The following is a 21,012-nucleotide window of genomic DNA, read 5'->3' as shown; positions in this document are numbered from 1 at the left end:
CTGAAAAAATATTTGGGCTTCTAGCTGTGTGTGGGACTTGTTGTATTAGTCCATCTATACTGACCTCCATCAGGTTGCAAACTGAATATATTTTTTTCTGCATCTACCTCTGAAAAAATATTGGGCTTCTAGCTGTGTGTGGGTCTTGTTCTATTAATCCATCTATACTGACCTCCATCAGGTTGCAAACTGAATATATTTTTTTCTGCATCTACCTCTGAAAAAATATTGGGCTTCTAGCTGTGTGTGGGTCTTGTTCTATTAATCCATCTATACTGACCTCCATCAGGTTGCAAACTGAATATAATTTTTTTCTGCATCTAGCTCTGAACAAATATTTGGCCTTCTAGTAGTGTGTCGGACTTTCTCTATTAGTCCATCTATACTGACCTCCATCAGGTTGCAAATTAAAACTAATTTTTATCTGCATCTACAGTACCTCTGAAAAAATATTTGGGCTTCTAGCTGTGTGTGGGACTTGTTGTATTAGTCCATCTATACTGACCTCCATCAGGTTGCAAACTGAATATAGTTTTTTCTGCATCTACCTCTGAAAAAATATTGGGCTTCTAGCTGTGTGTGGGTCTTGTTCTATTAATCCATCTATACTGACCTCCATCAGGTTGCAAACTGAATATATGTTTTTCTGCATCTACCTCTGAAAAAATATTTGGCCTTCTAGTAGTGTGTCGGACTTTCTCTATTAGTCCATCTATACTGACCTCCATCAGGTTGCAAACTGAATATAATTTTTTTCTGCATCTACCTCTGAAAAAATATTCGGCCTTCTAGTAGTGTGTCGGACTTTCTCTATTAGTCCATCTATACTGACCTCCATCAGGTTGCAAATTAAAACTAATTTTTATCTGCATCTACAGTACCTCTGAAAAAATATTTGGGCTTCTAGCAGTGTGTGGGACTTGTTCTATTAGTCCATTTATACTGACCTCCATCAGGTTGCAAACTGAATATATTTTTTTCTGCATCTACCTCTGAAAAAATATTGGGCTTCTAGCTGTGTGTGTGTCTTGTTCTATTAATCCATCTATACTGACCTCCATCAGGTTGCAAACTGAATATAATTTTTTTCTGCATCTAGCTCTGAAAAAATATTTGGCCTTCTAGTAGTGTGTCGGACTTTCTCTATTAGTCCATCTATACTGACCTCCATCAGGTTGCAAATTAAAACTAATTTTTATCTGCATCTACAGTACCTCTGAAAAAATATTTGGGCTTCTAGCAGTGTGTGGGACTTGTTCTATTAGTTCATCTATACTGACCTCCATCAGGTTGCAAACTGAATATAGTTTTTTCTGCATCTACCTCTGAAAAAATATTGGGCTTCTAGCTGTGTGTGGGTCTTGTTCTATTAATCCATCTATACTGACCTCCATCAGGTTGCAAACTGAATATAATTTTTTTCTGCATCTAGCTCTGAAAAAATATTTGGCCTTCTAGTAGTGTGTCGGACTTTCTCTATTAGTCCATCTATACTGACCTCCATCAGGTTGCAACTTAAAACTAATTTTTATCTGCATCTACAGTACCTCTGAAAAAATATTTGGGCTTCTAGCTGTGTGTGGGACTTGTTGTATTAGTCCATCTATACTGACCTCCATCAGGTTGCAAACTGAATATATTTTTTTCTGCATCTACCTCTGAAAAAATATTTGGCCTTCTAGTAGTGTGTCGGACTTTCTCTATTAGTCCATCTATACTGACCTCCATCAGGTTGCAAATTCAAAATAATTTTTTTCTGCATCTAACCCAGCCAATAGTTTTGGCCTAATACCACAGTTTGGCCACTCAGCTCTGCTCGGTTACCATCCATTGTTTTTTTGTGCAAACAACTCCAGAGTTGTGAATTAGTTAACCACCAAAATGAGTGGAAAAAGGCCTGCTGCTGGTGGAAAGGGGAATAGGCGTGTTGGGAAGGGGAAAAAAGGTTGTGTCCGTGGGGTAGGTGCAGAAGAAAGACCATCTTCCAGCCAAACTAAAATGTCTACTTCTTTTAGCGGACAATGTGATAAGATCCCTTTCTTACGGCCACGCCAATCGCTACAAATTCCAGATGAGGCACAAAAACAGCAGGTGCTTCAACGGATATCAAGTGCTCCTTTAAGTGGGCTCTCCTCCACATCAACTTCAACATCACAAATACTCCAGTCCTCAAAGGTGTCACCCAAATCGCACTTGCTTCCTCACAGCTCCCAAATCTCCAGCTGCCCGTCTGAGTATGAGGTAGAACAGATGGTTGAGTCTGCAGAGCTGTTTACTCATACTATAGCCTGGGAATCAGAGGTCGACTCCAGCGCTTCTGTGAATCCAGACGAGGAAATGATCTGCACTGATGCCCAGAATCTTTATGAGTCGGATCCAGGACCAGACGCAGAAGGTTCTGACCATAATGTAGACCCTCATTCCCAAACTGTAACTCCTGTTGGTGGAGACAATGAGGAAGACGATGATAAGACTCAAATACCTGATTGGAGCGACAACTTTAGTTTTTTGTCAGGGCAGGAACAGGTTGGCTCTGAGGACGACGGGTGTGATAACGCACAGGGTGATGATGATGAGGTTGGAGATCCCACTTACTGTCAACCCACAGTCAGCCAAGAGATGAGGTCAGCAGAGGAGGTGGAGGAAGATGCTAGTGACGACGAGGTCAGGTTGCGCCTTCCTGGACAGAGACTTAGTACTGGAAGCACGTCAACAACTGCATCCTCAAACACAACTCTGCCTCTCACCACAAGTCGTGGTGGCTCTTCAGGTCGCATGGGTGCTAAGCCTTGCATAGCCTGGGCATTTTTTCAGATCCATAAAGATGACCCAACTCGTGTTATCTGTAACATTTGTCAGCAAAAGCTAAGTAGAGGCCAAAAAATACATAGTTTGAGTACTTCATGCATGAACCGGCACATGGACATGAAGCATAAGTTGCAGTGGGAAGCTCAGTGTGCTACAATGCGGCCTAGCCGGCCGGGCCAACCACCGTCTGCCATATCTTGTGCATCCGCGGCCTCTTCATCCTCTGTGACTGGGGGGACAGCAGTCACACCTGTTTTGGGGCGCAGACCTGCCACCTCTTTACCCGCAACAGCCAGCGTGATTGGCAGGTCATCATTTTCTTTGGAGGTGGTAACACCAGCTGGTGTTGAGCGCTGTCCGACATCGATAGCACCACCTTTGGATGAAGGCAACCTAACATGTCCGCCTGCATCTTCCTCACAGACCGGCAGTTTGCCGGGGACACCCTTATCAACCCCGTCTAAGCACAATAGCCAGCCCTCGGTCCCTCAGATGTGGACAAGTAAAAGACCATTTCCTCCTAGCCATGAGAAAGCTAAGAGGTTGAATTTCACCATCTGCAAGCTCTTGGCTACAGAAATGCTGCCTTTCCGCCTGGTGGACACAGAGGATTTTCGAGACCTTATGTCCGTCGCAGTGCCCCAGTACCAGATGCCCAGTCGGCACTACTTCTCAAAGAAAGGTGTGCCTGCGCTCCACCAGCATGTCGCACACAACATCACCGCTTCTTTGAGAAACTCTGTGTGTGACAGGGTGCATTTCACCACAGACACTTGGACGAGTAGGCATGGACAGGGGCGTTACATGTCGCTGACTGGGCACTGGGTAACTATGGTGACAGCAGGACAAGGGGCTGCTGTCCAAGTCTTGCCGTCCCCACGAGTTGTGCGTCAATCCTCTTTATGTCATTTTTCCTCCACTGCTTCTGCCTCCTCAACCTCCTCTCGGTCTTCCACCTGCACCCAAAGCCTGTCTGGTCATGCCACAAGCTTTCTAACTGCGCAGAAGGGATCCTGCACACCTCCTTACTATGCTGGCAGTAGGGCTCAACGTCATCAGGCGGTTTTTACATTGAAATGTCTGGGAAATGTGAGTCACACAGCTGAGGAGTTGTGGTCAGCTCTGGAGAACCAATTTCATGAATGGTTGTCTCCACTGGACCTGAAACCAGGGAAGGCCGTGTGCGACAATGCTGCAAACCTGGGTGCGGCCCTTCGCCGGGGCAATGTCACACACGTGCCTTGTATGGCTCACGTGTTGAACCTGGTTGTCCAGCAATTTTTAGCCCACTATCCCAGACTAGATGGCCTTCTGCAGAGGGCACGGTCGCTGTGTGCTCACTTCCGCCGTTCGCATCCCGCAGCTCAGCGACTTACATCTCTACAGAAGTCGTTGGGCCTGCCACTTCACCGGCTAAAATGCGATGTGCCTACCCGGTGGAATTCAACTCTGCACATGTTGCAGCGACTGTGGCAGCACCGACAAGCCCTGGTGCAATACGTTCTGACGTATAGCCTGGGCCAACGAGATTCAGAGGTGGGGCAAATCACGCTGGAGGAGTGGTCTCAGATCAGGGACCTATGCACCCTTCTGCACAGTTTTGAAATGGCGACGAAGATGTTTAGTGCTGACGATGCCATTATCAGCATGACTATTCCGGTGATTTACATGCTGGAGCACATGTTAAACAGAATTCGGAGTCAGGTGGTGGCACAAGAGGAGGTGGAGGAAGTAGAGGAGGAGGAGTTGTATGCGGAAGGGCTAACATCTGCAAGGTCCAGACGGTCGGCAGCACCAAGGCGGCAGGCATGTGAGGGTGGGGGAGATGGTTTTACCAGGGCGCATGGTAGCAGCCAAACTAGTGAGGAAGGTGCAGGAGCCCAGGAAGAAGTGGAGGACGAACTGATGGAAGACTCATCAGATGAGGGAGACCTTGATCACATTTCTGTTGTGCGAGGTTGGGGGGAGAGGACAGAGGAAGGAAGCATGATTGTTACCTCGCCACCAACACAACAGGGACTTGGTGCTCCTGGATGCGCAACACACATGAGTGCCTTCTTGCTGCACTACCTGCAACATGACCCTCGAATTGTGAGAATTAGAAATAATCCTGACTACTGGGTTGCCACACTGTTAGATCCCCGGTACAAAAGTAAATTTGCAGAAATTATTCCTGCCATAGAAAGGGATGCACGCATGCAGGAGTATCAGCAGAGACTGTTGCAGAATCTTACATGTGCTTTTCCACAAAATACCAGTGGTGCACGTAGTGAATCTCACAGTTCCAACTTGCCAACCGTGGGACCGTCAAGTGTTCAGCACTCAAACCGTAACAGAACCACAGTATCTGCTGGTAACATCAATTTTGCGGAATCATTTCACCACTTTTTTAGCCCATCCTTTGCAAGGCCACAGGAGACAAGAAGTCTGACACATAGTCAACGCCTAGAGACGATGGTACAGGAGTATCTCCAAGTAAACATTGAAGCCACGACTGTGTCACTGGACCCTTGCTCTTTTTGGGCTTCCAATCTGGATAAATGGCCGGAGCTAGCCACTTACGCCTTGGAGATCTTGTCATGCCCCGCAGCCAGCGTTCTGTCTGAACGTGTGTTCAGCGCTGCTGGTGGTGTGCTGACAGATAAGCGCACGCGGCTCTCCACTGATAATGTAGACAGACTCACGTTCATAAAGATGAACAAATCATGGATCCGAAACGACTTTTCTACCCCTGTGTCATCCTGGGGAGAGTAAAAGCTTGATGATTGGTTAAAATCACCCTACCAAACGTTTTAAGCTTTCAAATTACTAATCATGTTTATCTGTATCTTGACTGGAAAATAATTTGGGCTTTGTAGCAGTGTGCAGCACTGATCCTATTAGGCCATCTATAATAAGCTCCACCAGATTTAAAATTAAAAATAATTTTTAGCTGCATCTAGCCCGGAAAATAATTTTGGGGCTCCGAGATGCGCAAGACACATAAGTGCCTTCTTGCTGCACTACCTGCAGCATGACCCTCATATTGTCAGAATTCGAAGTAATCATGACTACTGGGTTGCCACACTCTTAGATCCCCCAAACTTTTCGATCAACCTTTTCATTTTAATAAAGACCAAAAAAATGGTCATTTTTGAAATTATAAGCATTAGCAGGTTGTTAGAAACTGAAATCAAACAGTTTTCAACTCAAAACTTTATTCTAGGTGATGTTACATTTTCACATAGGACCCCTTGTTCGAAAGGAGCTTCTGAACTCTCTCGTCCATTGAATTTGTCAGGTTTTGGATGGTTTCTGCTTCAATTGTTTTGCATGAGGACAGAATACCCTCCCAGAGCTGTTGCTTAGATGTGAACTGCCTCCCGCCATCATAGACACTCCTTTTAATGATGCTCCAAAGGTTCTGAATGGGGTAGAGGTCAGGGGAGCATGGGGGTCACACCATAAGTTTGTCCCCTTTTATGCCCATATCAGCCAGAGATGCAGATGTTTTATGTGCAGCATGAGATGGTGCATTATCATGCAGAAAAATGATCTTGCTGTGAAATACACGGTTCTTCTTCTTGAACCATGGCAGGAAGTGCTGTTTGAGAAAATCCACATACATTATGGAGTTCATCTTTAGCGCCTTCAGGGATCCTAAAGGGGCCGACAATCTCTCTCCCCATGATTCCAGCCCAAAACATTACTCCACCTCCTCCTTGTTTGTGCTGTAGCCGTGTTTGCGTGGGGTGTCCATCAACCAGCCATCCTCCACTCCATCCATCTGGACCATCGAGCGCTGCACGGCACTCATCCGTGAACAAAACAGTTTTGAAATCAGTCTTCATGTAATGTTTGGCCCACTGGAGCCGTTTCTGCTTGTGTGAAGTGGATAGAGGAGGTCGACAGGATGGCGTATGCACAGCTGCAAACCTCTGAAGGACCCTGCATCTTGTTGTTCGGGGGACGTTGGAGGCACAAGCAGCTTCAAAAACTTGTCTGCTGCTATGACAAGGCTTTTTTGCCGCTGCTCTTTCAACCTGACGTAATTGCCTGTAGGAAAGAGTCCTCAATTTGCCCTTATCAGCACGCACACGTGTGTACTGTGAATCAGCTACATACTTCTTGATTGCCAAGACACTTCATCCTGATCATCGCACAATGTTGATTGTAGTCATGCCTTGACCTAAACACTCCACAATTTGTTGCTTCTCAGCAGCCGACACATCCTTTTTCTTTCCCATTTTGGCAGAAAATGTAGGCTGCTTAATAATGTGAGAGAGCCTTCTTAAGTAGTCTTGCCTTTCATTGGACACACCTGCCAAACTAATTAGCACAGGTGTCTGCAATTGCTTACAGTGATATAAAGAGCCCTGACACACATCACCATCAATGAGTTTAACTGACAAACAAACAAATTCTTCCCTTATCACTCCTAAACACTTTTTGCATAATAATTTGGAACGCGGTGTACATGTGCTTTTCCACAAAACACCAGCGGTTCACGTAGTGAATCTTACAGTTCTAACTTGCCAACCGTGGTCTGTATGGAATTGTTCAATAAAGGACCCAAAATTAAGATAACATAGATGGGAGAGGTCTCTATGAATAGGAATTCCTAAGTATTTGATACCCTGTGAGGGCCAGGCAAAGGGAAAGTTGGACTGGATGGAATCCTATATGGATTTGGGGAGGGAGACATCGAGGGCCTCAGACTTCGCTGCATTGATTTTAAAATTTTACCATGTAACAAAGTGATCTATTTCAGCCATAACAGCATGGATGGATATATGTGATTGAGTGATATATACTAGGACATCATCAGCAAATAGAGAGCACTTGTACTCGGTGCCTCCCACCTCAATCCACCTAATATTGGGGTTATGGCGAATTGATGAGAGCAGGTGCTCCGTCACTAGGATGTATAAGAGAGGGGACAGATGACATCCCTGCCTTGTCCCTTTGGTGATTGTGAAAGGTGATGAAAATGTTCTGACGCACCCCCTGGGCCTTGGGACACCCGGAGCCGGACCCTTTTTGGTGGATGCTGGTGGTTGTAGTCTTCGTGGCGGCGACCCGGTTCCGTGGCTCAGGGCGGTCAAACCAGTGGCGGAACTATTTATGTGGTTTTGATGTTTAAATGTCCGACTACGCCACCCGTGGATTGCGGTCAGAGTGAACCGCCGCTACAGGGCAGACCGCTGAGGCTGGTGTTGTGGGTGCAGCAGAGCGTAGCATAACTCCCCACGGGAGGAGTATAGCCTCAGGGCAGTGTATGCGGAGGATGGGGGTGATGGTGCAGGGCAGCAGCAGTAACGACACGGAGTCAGTGATGCAGTCCAGGGCCTTTACTCACAGTTCTTATTATCCAGACCACGTCTGCAGGTAACGGCTGCCCACGTCGTACTGTGCTCACCAGGTGAGGGGCTCAGACAACTCCCAGATAACTTTGGAGCACTTCACAGGACCCCCTTTGTGTGTCCTTTGTCTGGCCTTTCTTACCAACACTTCTGTCCGGCTGCCTCGGGCCTCCTCTTGGTAAACTTGGCGCCAGTTTCCCTGACCCTATGTGGTGCCTTCCTAGCGGGTGTAGCGAGGGGCTGCGCCACATAAAATGTCAGAGCCTCCGGTTTCTAGCTGAGGGTCGTTTCCTGCCTCCACTAGTTCGGGGACCGGTCTCCCCCTTTGGCCTGACCCCTCCACGCAGGTGGATTCGGGCGTGCGGTGGCGACTCGCCCGTCCGCACCCCTGGGATCCCTTCATTCCTCGTTCCTGGAACCTTCTCCGCTCCTCTTCCTTCCTTCTCCCTCTTCCAGGCCTGGGCCTCTGTTACTAGGCCCGCCTCCGGAGCAGAGCTCATGCAGAGCTCCTGCTCCCTGCCACTTCTGCTCAGACTTCTCTGCACTGAACTAAGATGGTGCCCACCTTTTATACTCCCTTCTCAATGCACCCAGGAACTGCTTCCTCCCTGCTCCTGCACTACAGGGTTCCCCTTCCTCAGTGTTCCCTCCCCCCACTCCAGCCAGGGACAGGGACTGTCGTGCCCATCTCAGGGGCATATTGGTCGCCCTGCCCCACGGCAATGTGGTGTAATGCATGCAGGTGTCGGGTCCTGATCCACACTCCATCCTTACCTGAGAGTGAGATATCACACCTCTGGGTGAGGTGCAATACGTCTGTAGCAACCGAGCCCTCAGGGTGCTACAGTTCCATTTATCTTCAGCCTAGGTGACGTATTGCGATACAGGGCCGTGATTTTGGCTATAAAAGGGTCCCCTAGACCCCTACCCCAAGCTTTTTAAGAGAATCATATATGGCGTGCCAGGAGACTCTATGGAATGCTTTCTCAGCATCCAACGAGAGTATCTAATTACAAATTTTTAACTGCATCTAGCCCAGGAAATACTTTGTGCCTAGTAGCAGTGTCTGCTAGTCAGCGGATTATCCCGGCTGTTAAGCAAGCTACACCACCTGTAGTTTAGACATTTAATTTTTTCAAAGGAAATGCTTCGGGACCATGGGATACTCAGTGAAGAGCATCAGGAGGCACCCCAAGGCATAGGGGCTGGGACTGGCAGTAGGATGCCTTGCGGTGGACAGCCGAGCTCGATCCTTATAAAAGCTTTTTAACTGCAGCAGCTTTAGTGGACGCTACTGGAGCTGGAATTACGCGGCTGCTGGCATGAGACTTGCCCTCCAATAGATCCTTGTAAATGGATTTAAAGTGTATTCATTCAAATTAGAGAGACAATTTAAATTAAAAAGCTTAGAGCTGCCTCCACCACAGGGGGGCTCGCTCGACCCACCAGCGGACAGGCACCAGTATTGGGAGAGGGGGGCTGGCCATCAGGGTTCACCGCGGCTCTGGCACAAACCCGGCGACACGGAGGTGGCACGGGCAGGAGCGGACTGGCCGTGTCGGCTTCTCACTTTTTGGATTTTAGAAGGGCATGACATGCCTATATCTGTGTCTCCCCCTCCTTTTACTCCTCCACCTCTTTTATTTTCGCATGACTATATGTACTTGTCACTTTTCCATGTGTTAGTTGTGTCTTCTGAGCAGTTTGTCAGCTTTTGGACACCTTTGAAGGTGTTTTCTATGTGTTTCTATGTGTTTTTGTTTGCCTGCCATTGGTTTTAACGGTGTTCGAAGGTGTTCGACGAACAGTTCGGCGAACACACGGGTGTTCGACGAACCGAACCGAACTCGAACACTACGGGGGTGGCTCAACACTACTCATAACTTCTTTCTTATTGACAGGCAGTACTTCCTCCAGCTCAGGGGTACTGCGATGGGGAACCCCTGTGCCCCCTCGTATGCTAAGCTATCCCTGGACTGGTGGGAGGAAACCACAATATTCAGGGATGAGCATAAGTGGTGCATCCATATACTGGGGTATGGTTTAGATATATCACCAATTCACAAGAAAGAAGTTTAACCACAAACAATATACATAATAATAGAAAATTATTTAAATCTTTATTGAAAGGTAATTCAAAACAAGAATACACAAAGTTTCATCAGACAGCAGGAGGGGATGAAAATATATAAATGGACATGGTAATAATAGAAGCAGTAATGCAGAGGAACACATATAAAGGTATACCATATTTTTCGGACTATAAGATGCTCTTTTTTACTCCAAATTTTTGGAGGAAAATGTGGGGTGCATCTTATAGTCCGAATGTGCTATATACTGTGGCTGTGGATGGTGGGGCGTGTGGGGGATCGGCAGTGGCAGAGGAGGGGGGCACAGGAGGCTGGAGCCGCCTGCTGCAGCCTGCACTGTCCCCTCTGCTAAAGAAAATGAATATTCACTGCTCCCCACGCCCATGGCCGTGGGAAGAAGTAAATATTCATATTCATTCTCCTTAATAGAGCGCACAGTGTAGCTACATCCGCTGCTCCTGTTATGGCTCAGCGGTCACGTGTGCCCGCTATTAAGTAGCATGAATGTGCATTACTCTCCACTCCCATGTGCCTGGGGAACAGTGAATCTTCATTCTCTTTAATAGCATGCACATGTTATCGCCGAGCCGCAACAGGAGTCACGGCTACAGCTACGGTGTGCGCCCACTATTAAGGAAAGTGAATAGTCACTGCTCTCCATGCCAATAGTCCCTGCGTTGGGAGCAGTGACTATTACGGCAGCTCATCTCACCGTGTGAGGGCGCATGGCAGTGATGTCATGCACGGCTCACACAGTGAGATCAGTGCTGGCAGTAGAACGGGACGCAGCGCTGGAGCAGAGGGAAGGTGAGTAGAATTGTTTATTTTTTTATGTGCAGCATGTTAGGGATGGCGGTGCCATGCATACCAGGATGAGGGGTGCCATGCATACCAGGATGGGGGATGAGGGGTGCCATGCATACCAGGATGGGGTATTTGGGTGCCATGCATACCAGGATGGGGGATGAGGGGTGCCATGCATACCAGGATGAGGGGTGCCATGCATACCAGGATGAGGGGTGCCATGCATACCAGGATGGGGATGAAGGATGCCATGCATACCAGGATGGGATGAGGGGTGCCATGCATACCAGGATGGGGATGAGGGGTGCCATGCATACCAGGATGAGGGGTGCCATGTATACCAGGTTGGGGATGAGGGATGCCATGCATACCAGGATGGGATGAGGGGTGCCATGCATACCAGGATAGGGATGAGGGGTGCCATGCATACCAGGATAGGGATGAGGGGTTCCATGCATACCAGGATGGGGGATGAGGGGTGCCATGCATATCAGGATGGGGGTGAGGGGTGCCATGTACAGTACAGATCAAAAGTTTGGACACACCTTCTCAGTTAAAGATTTTTTCTGTATTTTCATGACTATGAAAATTGTACATTCACACTGAAGGCATCAAAACTATGAATTAACACATGTGGAATTATATACTTAACAAAAAAGTGTGAAACAACTGAAAATATGTCTTATATTCTAGGTTCTTCAAAGTAGCCACCTTTTGCTTTGATGTCTGCTTTTGGCATTCTCTTGATGAGCTTCAAGAGGTCTGTACTGTATACCAGGATGGGGGATTGGGGTCCCATGCATATCAGGATGGGGATGAGGGGGCCATGCATTCCAGCATGGGGGTGAGAGGTGCCATGCATATCAGGATGGGGGATTGGGGTGCCATGCATATCAGGATGGGGATGAGGGGGCGATGCATACCAGGATGGGGGTGGGAGCCACTTTTAACAGGAAGCCATATATACCAGGATGGTGGATATTAACAGAATTGGGTGACATTACCTCTATAACATGGTCAGCAGCAGACCCTCTCCCCCTTAGCAGTGCATAATGACCACATTTTTCGCTTAAATCTTTTTTTTCTATTTTCCTCTTCTAAAACCTAGGTGCAGCCTATGGTCCGGTGCGTCTTGCGAAAAATCGGTCATCTTTATTGACACGTTATATAGATAGACAAGGACCATATAAAAACAATTAAAACAGTCAAACAGGCCCAAAAGAACAAGCTCGAACTCTAAATATATATTCGGGATAATACCAAACCCATTAGAGTACAGGTGCTAACGTGAGTAGACTTAAATACAGCAACAATAATACAAAATGTAAAAAGAACATAAATATAAATGTATTTGTCACTGGGTCCCATATGAGGATATTAACATAGATAGTCACGTTGATTAGATAAAAACAGTTAGTATAGTAGCCATCATCCTGTAATACCCTCAAATCTAAATAGATGTATGCCACATATCACAAAGGTGTGTGCATGGAAAGATGCCACACAAGAGATTAAGAAAATAGCTGGTGTGAGGCTATGTGGACAAAAAGCGATTTTAATGCGCTTTTGCGGCGTATTTTCGCTGCAAAAACAGATTAAAATCGCTTGTAATAGGTCTGCCATGTACTGCAATGTAAATCCGCATGTACTGTGCACATCATGCGGAAATTTCCGCTGCGAATTTGCATTGCAGTAAAAACCTCAGCAAGACCAATTCTAGTGCGATTTCCCTGCGAAATCGCTGCCATTGACATTGACTTGCATTGAATCGCATAAGATCCGCATTACTACATGTTACCCGGGTCTCCGCCAGACCCGGGTACCATAGTACCTGTAGTTAAAAAATAATTAAAATAAAAAATAAACATATACTTACCTTCTGATGGCCCCCTGTCTGCTCCCGGCGGTGCTGCTTGCTCTTCGGCTGCTCGCGGTGGTAAAAGGATCTTTCGCGGTCGCGTGACCTGTCGCATGACTAAATGACGTCATGGAAGGTCCTTTTACACCACCGCGAGCCGCCGAAGGAGACCGGGGGCCGTCGGAAGGTGAGTATAATTGTTTTTTTTTTATTTTTCAACATTTTTGTTCTTTTTTTTTTACCATTGATGCTGCATTTGCAGCATTGTAACTTGGTCACACAACATAATTCCATGCCGGTTGCATGGATTTATATAGTGTGACTAAGTTGTCAAGCACTTTCCAAGTGATGCTAAAATTGCTTGGAAAAGCGCTTGATAACCCGCATGCAGAAATGCATGCAAAAACGCTTCACAAATGCTTCTACCTGGCATGAAAAGCGCATGTAAAATCCGCATGAGTTTTTTCTGCCAGGGAGATGCAGAAACGTTCCGCAGCATTTCTGCATCGTGGGCACTTAGCCTTATAGAAAACCACACATGAGCATGTAAAGCCCAGGAATGAAGCCTGAAAGAACAATGCAATGAAAAATCCAATGTGAACCACCTGTGGTGTGGATAAATCCTCTAATAGGCAAATGGAAACTTGCTGGCTAAAATATCCATGGTGGGATCAAGTATACCACCTGCATAAGTGATGTGGGGGGTATTAAGGACCATGCTCTGGCATGGAATGCACGTGTTCGGACATGCGCAACCACGGACAATGATCCTAGATGCGCTCCGGCATGGAGCGCATAACTACGGGCATGCTCAGTCTCGGGTACGAGTGTTGCGGCAGATGAGAAGTAGCGCAGGCGCAGTACATTATTGTAGATAGGCTCCATTCTATAACCAGAAAAGAGTAGTGGTCGACAGCACTCACTGTGAAGGACGTATGTCAATAGTCCACAAGGAACCCACATGGGAGTACAATGGCATGTAAGAAAAGAAGACAGCATCCATGCATGCCAGGGTGTTCAATTGCAAAAGTAGTGTTAATTCCACCATTCCATAAACAACGTTTCAACCCGGTGTGGGTCTTTATCAAGTCGTAGTTGTATTCTTTTCTTATATTAGACTCCATTCTTTATATCCTATAACAATTTACCTATGGGAAAGGGTCTCCTAGTCTAGGGAGGGGTTTTGGATGAAGTGAGATATTTAACCCCTTTACAGCCCATGACGTACTAATACGCGTCAGTGCCCTGGGCTTTAAGAGCCTGACCCTTATTAGTACGTCATTGCGATCGCGCGCTCACACAGGCTGTGCGGGTGCGATCGCCTATGGGTTATCTGCTTACTCAGGAGAAATTGCACAACAAACTGCATGGTGCAATTTCTCCTGTTACCCTTATGAAAATGCGAAAGTGGGGGCTGAAAAACATTTTTGTGGGAAAAATGTGAAAATTTTATTTTTATGGCTCAATTTTATAAACTTCTGTGAAGCACCTGGAGGTTCAAGGTGCTCACCACACATCTAGATAAGTTCCCTGAGGGGTCTAGTTTCCAAAATGGTGTCACTTGTGGGTTTCCACTGTTTAGGCACATCAGGGGCTCCCCAAATGCAACATGGCGTCCGCTAATTATTCAAGCAAATTTTACATTCAAAAAGTTACCCCTGCGAAAATAAAAAAAATTGGGTCTAAAGTAACATTTTTGTGAAAAAAGTTAAATGTTCATTTTTTTCTTCCACATTCCAAAAATTCCTGTGAAGCACCTGAAGAGTTAATAAAGTTCTTGAATGTGGTTTTGAGCACCTTGAGGGGTGCAGTTTTTACAATGGTGTCACTTTTGGGTATTTTCTGTCATAAAGACCCCTCAAAGTGACTTTAAATATGATGTGGTTAATCTTATCACTTCAAAACCCAATACAAGAGCGTCACACCTTACTCTTTTCCCCCACCTTCCCCGGCCTTTAGCAATCTCCAGGCACTGTAAAGGTATGTACTGTTGTTCGTACAAATGGCTTCTGATGATATCTCTCCAACAAGCATCTATTGGACTTTTCAATATCATTCTGCTGTGAATATTAACTCTAAACACTTTCAATCCTGGATATCTATCAGAGAACGGTCTATAGCCCGTCTCTTCTCTGGCAAAGGGCGTATCCAGTACCCTTGCTATCCGCCAGCCTGATTCTGATATTATAAGTTATACGCTCTGTAGGCACCATGTACACGTCATAAAGCAGGGATAGATAAAACACCAAATCACAGGCCACTGCAACGACCTGTAACACTACCAACATACAGATGCAGCTCACTAAATTAGAATATCATCAAAAAGTTAATTTATTTCAGTTCTTCAATGCAAAAAGTGAAACTCCTATATTATATAGAGTCATTACACACAGAGTGATCTATTTCAAGTGTTTATTTCTGTTAATGTTGATTATTATGGCTTATAGCCAATGAAAACACAACAGTCATTATCTCAGTAAATTAGAATACTTTATAACAACAGCTTGAAAAATGTTTTTAAAATTTTAAAAAGGTGGATAAGCGTGGGGGCTTCAGGGAAAGAAAGAATATATTCAGTATTTATCAATATTTTCCTGACATCCCCCCTCTTTGAGGTGGCCTAGGGGGCTGATTTACAGATTGCCCCTTTAAGTCCACCTGCTGGCCCACACATCCTGCTGATCCGACAAGCCGTGGACCCAACTTGCACATCACCCTGACCGACTGGGGATTTAGCTTTCCAATTACCCTCACCGGTTTGGGATACCTTTTCCCCACACCTCTGAAAGGCTATGGGTACCTCCCTCTCATACTCCTGACAGACAGAGGGGCACACCTTTCTTTTACCTTGCCCGTTTATGGGACCTACCCTTTTTGCCATCATTTTTACCTCGGGAGCCTTGCTCACTAGGGGGAAGCTACGACCGGCCATGTCACAGCCCGTCACGACACTGGTTGGCGACATGGGACCCCTTTACCTATGACCCCGTGTTTCTCCCCATCTCTTCCCATTACGTGTGGAGCCATGCTAGTCATGGGGCAGCTACCATTGACCCTGTCACTATCTGGCTTGACACTGGTCACCCGCACGGGATGACCTGGTGTCCGTGCATTCTCCCCTTGCCCTTAGCACTTATGCTGGTTCGTTTTAGGGGATCCTGAGCAGCATCACCCCGTTCCAGATCAATTCCCAATAGCACATTAGTGGGGAGATTCTCCGACACCCCCACTTCCCTTAACCCCCTTCCCGCACCCCAGTCCTGGAAAACTCAGGCCATCGGTATGGGACGGCGAACACCCCCAAACCCGGTGACAGTCAGGGTCTTCCCAGGAATGAGTTCCTCTGGTAACACGAACTCAGGGCGGATGAGGGTACGTTCTGCGCCAGTGTCCTTAAGGCTAACAGTAACTGTGTTGCCCACAGTAACAGGTTGTAAGTTCTCCTGGGCCTGGCCAACCTTCCCACCCACAAAAAGAATGGCTGCAGTAGGCCCTGGGGCCTCAGATGTGGTGTCCCTGTTCTGCCTCTCTGGGCAGACAAGGCAGATGTGACCCGTTTGGTCACAAGTATAGCACTTACGCGAGTCAAATGTAGTCCAGGTGCTGGAAGATGGGGCAGAACCCGCTGAGGGCTGGCTGGCTGGAACACTGGGGGTGGTTATAGGCTTACCCCCTTTCCAGATGGCGGCAGCTGACTTCCGCACCTCTGATGTGCGGCTGGCCTCATAGCCATCCGTAATTTGGGCTGCTTTGGCTCCCGGTCCAGCACAAACTGTCTCACCTCCACAGGGCAAAGATGAAGAAACAGGTCCTTCACCATCAGATCCTTCAGGTCCTAGAAGGTGGTGACTGACAGTCCTTGGACCCACTGCTCAACGTTTGTTCTGAGCCCATCCACCACATCACTGTAGCTATCATGTGGTCCACATTGGAGGGCTCTGAACTTTTTCCTGTAAACCTCCGGAGTCAGCTGGTACTTTTTTATCAGGGCCTGCTTGATGGCCTCATAGGCTCCATCTTGTTTTCGAGGGAAAGAAGCAAACACCTCCAGAGCTTTTCCTCTGAGCCCTGTGGTTAAGTACCTTGCCCACTGGTCGGCAGGCAGCTGATACTGTCTGCAGGATTTTTCAAACCCTCGTAGAAATATGGCCAAGTCCCCATCCTTTTCCATAACAGGGAAATGCTCAGGACGGAGTTTAAAACGGCTGGCACTGTTGGACTCGCTGGTCTGTGTGGAGGGTGGCTCCTTCTGCAGCCGGGCTAGCTCCAGCTGGTACTTTCACTGCTCTCGCTCAGCTTGGGCCTGGCGCTCAGCTCTCTCAGCCTCTTGCTTCTGGAATTTCAGGATCAGCTGCAGTCGTCCATCACGGTCGTCTGCAGCGAGCTGCTCCAAGGCCATGTGCAGGTGGGGGTCCACACTACCCTGGCTGCAAGTCTGGCTGGCAATCACAGGTGGGACCCCTGCAGCAGCGCCATCTGAGCCTTGGCTGGCCACGACATCATCAGGGCTCTGCTTTCGGACAGGCTCTGCAGCACCTTGCAACAGTTCAGCAATCATTTGGGCCCTCTTTTTGCCCGTGGGGTTAATCTGTCTCCGCTCACAGAGGGCAGTGAGTGTGGCCTTTGAATGCTGGGTATAACCAGGGCTCTTCACGTGTAGCCATTATTGCCAAATAAAAGATAGGACAGAAAAACAAGAGAAGGGAAGGGGATGCAACTGCTATACGTACCGTTATGTCCCAGATAAAAAATATTAAAACACTGAGTCTGATTTCTTTAAACTCTGCACAGAATTCTTTCAAGAACCGTGCAAGTTTTCAGTGACAGCAGTGATTGCTCAATCCAGCCACTGATGGTCTGTAATATCCCACCGCTTGCCACCAATTTGTCAGGTATTCCACAGAGACGACACCGGGGAGGCCACACAATATCTCACCGTGCCGTCACTGTGTCACGGATTTCGTCCGGAATCGCGAGCACATCATCCAGACTACTCACTACTTGGGTATCGGCAAGCTACCAGTGAGCGTATGGCGTCACACCTCTGGATTCCAACACATGGAATAGGTGTTTACGCCCTCTGTATGGTCACTGTCAGCTTCACGATAGCCCGATTATTATTATTATTTGCTGCCACCACCGTCCAGATTTGAAATATAATACAGGCCTGGACGGACGCCTGCATTCTGGTAGCGTATGGCTTCGGGGGAGGGAATGATTACAGGACAAAAGAAACAGAACTATTAAATGTTATATTTAATCCAAAAGGGAGGCAGTGTTTAGAAAATATATATACAAGGATTTTACAAAAGAGACATTCAATACATTTCGCAGTTACACAAAATAATAAGGATTAAAGAAGAAACTTACTCTATACATTTCGCAGGGACAAATCAGCATAGGTGGAGGAGGGGCTCCCCGATTTTGCTTTGGACGTTATCGAACATGACCCTTTGCTTATAGTATCTATACCCCCCCCCGGCAATGAGTCCTCTTCTATCCTCAGCAGACTATCTTATGCTGAAGGGAGAGACCTGCCCACACCCCTCATGTGCTGACATCACAGGGGCTGGGCTCTACCCTTCATGTTTTTATTAAAAACGCTAACTTCTACGATAACTTATCGCTCATTGATCACAGAAGCTTGCAAGCAATGCCATATTTTCCGTTATGATTTTACCTTTTTTTAGGGACCAGACATGGCTTAATTGCGACCCGTTATTCTGGTGCTTTTGCGTTACAGCTCCACGGAGGGGTTTTCAGTAATGAGAAAATATGTATATGTTCCTTGGCTAACCCTGCCACTGAAAATATAGGTCCCATCATCATTCGAATTATGGAACTTACAATAGTCAGTATTCTGTATCGGTGCCAGCTTGACGATAGATTTCCTTTTGAATCTCGGGAAGCAAGCTTCAACAGTTACACGTAACAGTTATCGATTGCTAGTTCTTGTCTTGGGACAAAAGGTGGATAAGGGAGGGGGTGAGGGGGCTTCAGGGGAAGAAAGAAAGAGAATATATTCAACCTCTGATTGCTCAGATGATGCACTGTACTACTGTAGTGCGGTGTATTATCACTGCATGTCAGTGTAATACTCACGGCCCCATACACATGAGATAAGTGTTGGCTGAACAGTCATTTGGCAGACCTCTATCTCTCCCGACGCCCCCACACACACAAATATTCAAGCTTTTCTGTGGTCAGTATGAGATAGTCGCCTCCAGACTCCTCTAGCGGAGGATTATCTACAGGAAGAACAAGCGGATTAACGTCTGAAATTCAGGATGCCAGATCTTTCTGTGCCCTGACGTCATCGGTCGGGAGGCCCCCAAATACATTATATAGTCGACCAAACCCCCCAAAATCAATGCTTTCATACAACTTTAGTCTATTGTATTTGGAGGATGTTAAAATGTAACTTATTTGATGCTGCCTATGGCCCAGCCTAATAGACTTTCGTACATTGCAGGCCCTGACACCATTATTAGGCATTACAGTATCGTAGTAACTAGACAGCCCCATACTATTGAGTACTTGGGGGAGGAGGGGCATTCAGTCGAACTCTGTTAAACCGTCTTAGATTCCATGTTTGCTCATGACAACAGCAAGTGGTTCAACTGCCAGGGTTTTGTTGCAGACGCCCCTGTGCCATCTCTGTGGTGTACATCTATGTTCTGGTGCCCAAAAGAACTTTTTTTTTTTTTTTTTTTTTTAAATGTTACAGTGTTGAAAAATGGCAAAATGTGTTTTATGCTTTTTTGCATGTTTTTTTTTTTTTGCAAGAATTGTTGGTGCCAATTTTCTTTTGAAACAATTTAATATTTGCTTTTTTCCGGTGTTTTTCTTGTAATATAGAAGGCCAGAAATAAACCACATAAAACACTGTACATGGAGAGTTTGGTATCAAATAATTTATGTCCACAGAGTTTGTGGAAACAAAAAAGCTTTTATAAAAGCCTCAAACTTCTGTGTCTAAATCAGGCATGAGATCTAACGTGATAGGAGATTACAGTCCGGGGAAGACGGGAAACATTCATATAGACGGCCAGTGGTGATCTAGTCAGTGACGGACTCTGGCCAAATATGTTTAGTCTTCATCATGAAGTAGTTATTTCTCATGTCACGTGTAATGAATATCTCCTGCAGTATTGCTAATGCCGATTCCAGTGTCGGTAAATGAGATGAGAATTAGCGTTATGGACGATGAGTCTATGAGAAACGTATTCAGCTGCAGACTCCGAGGAAGAAACTGCTTGTTGTCTGTGGCCTAAAATATATAGGTTTATTGGTAGGTGTAAAGAAGACAACTAAATACTGTAAAATCAAAAATCTCCTCATGTTTCCCCTTATTGTCTCCATTAATTGTATTATTGCACAAGATTTTTATGATGTTACATCGGCTCATCTTCTCATTCAGGTCTCTACAATATCAGATCCTCTCAGTGAAGATCGTCTATATAAGATAATTTTCCTGATTTACCCATCAAAGATGGATATGGACAGAGACAAGATGGTGGAGAAGATATTACACCTCACCCTAGAGATCCTCTTCCGGCTTACTGGAGAGGTGAGAGATTCTGATGACTTCACATTACATCATTCTTATCTATGGGAATAACAGATGGACAGAACTGGAGAGGTGAGGACTCTGGAAATGTCTGTAGTGAGATTTATTAATGTGTCTCTCCATAACCAGGATTACACAGTAGTGAAGAAGACCTCTAGTGAACGCTGTCAGGACCCTGTGTCTGAGGGATGGGGAAGACCCCTGAGCCCAATCACAGGGCCTCCGTCTTACCCCTTCATACATGAGGACATCAATGACCAGAAGATCCTAGAACTCACCTACAAGATGATTGAGCTGATGACTGGAGAGGTGACACTGCTGGGAATGCTGGGACATTATACAGTAACGCTATGAAGGGATCGAGGGGATGACGGTATCATTGTATGTGTCAGGTTCCTATAAGGTGTCAGGATGTCGCTGTCTATTTCTCCTTGGAGGAGTGGAAGTATTTAGAAGGACACAAAGATCTGTACAAGGACGTCATGATGGAGGTTCCCCAGCCCCTCACATCACCAGGTAATAGACAGGACTAAATACACA

At 46.4% G+C, this 21,012-nt stretch overlaps 1 pseudogene; it reads left to right on the top strand.

Annotated features, from left to right (window-relative positions):
- Positions 1 to 21,012, top strand: part of LOC141171890 (uncharacterized) — an 853,981-nt pseudogene that overhangs the window by 736,955 nt on the left and 96,014 nt on the right.

The sequence above is a fragment of the Phyllobates terribilis genome, unplaced genomic scaffold (genome assembly GCF_046119375.1).
Source record: "Phyllobates terribilis strain yellow unplaced genomic scaffold, ASM4611937v1 Scaffold_12__6_contigs__length_324123572, whole genome shotgun sequence".
NCBI lineage: Eukaryota > Metazoa > Chordata > Amphibia > Anura > Dendrobatidae > Phyllobates > Phyllobates terribilis.
Note: the sequence above shows the minus strand (reverse complement) of the source record. Positions and strands in the feature narration are given on the sequence as shown.